This window comes from Anneissia japonica, unplaced genomic scaffold, assembly GCF_011630105.1.
Source record: "Anneissia japonica isolate Jap-2015-1 unplaced genomic scaffold, ASM1163010v1 scaffold7731_len1735946_cov199, whole genome shotgun sequence".
NCBI classification, from domain to species: Eukaryota; Metazoa; Echinodermata; class Crinoidea; order Comatulida; family Comatulidae; genus Anneissia; species Anneissia japonica.
This window is the reverse complement of record NW_022758997.1, coordinates 1,219,488-1,220,344: the sequence shown is the minus strand read 5'-3', so window position 1 is coordinate 1,220,344 and position 857 is coordinate 1,219,488.

Here is an 857-nt window from a genome sequence, read left to right as displayed (position 1 = left end):
ATTGAGACAACACTGTCGTAGGGGGTCTGGGGCATGCCCCCGCGAAATTTTTGTGTTCTAGACGCCCGAACATAACATTTGAGGCATTCTGGGCTATCATTTTTTTCTTTTCCTCTCTTTTTTTTCTTTTTTTTTTTCTTTTTTTACCTCCCAAAAGGGGGGGGCCGGGGCCGGGCCGGCCCCCCCCTAAATCCGCCCCTGGGATTTGCCCGACGAGAGGTCCGATGCCACCGACATGAATACCGATGTCCCCCAAAGAGAGTGTAAGTGGGTGTGGTAAAGGTTGCTGAGGGTGTCAAGAGGCGAAGCCCCGGAAGCTAATTGACAAATTTGAGATTTTAATCTTAATCAATAGATATTAATTTCTACCAACCTGTGGAAAATAGACCTACATAAATTCTTATCTCTCTGCGACGAAATGTATTTTTCTCCTCGATGGGATGGTGAGTCTGTCTCTGACGTTGGGGGAGGGTGCTGGCAAACTGGGGCAATGCTGGCGCCAAGCCTATATTCTACTATACGATAACACATCAAAAATCACGTGCACAATTTAATACGAATATTCAGGTGCGGATTGGGGGGGGGGGTGTAAGGGGCGTACGCCACCCCTATTTTTTGTAAAAAGCAATTTTTGTAAAGCTTACCAGAAAACCACCAGGAAAAATATTAAAGATCAATCAAATACCAACTTAATTTATTTATGAGCTATAGGTTTAAGGGATTTGCCACTTGCACCCCTACCAGGGACTCTTCTATGAGACTATTACTCAGTTCGCATATTCACGCCCCATCTTTCTTACCGGGATAGATCCGCCCCTGAATGTTAGTCCACGAAATAAACTAAAATATATATATCT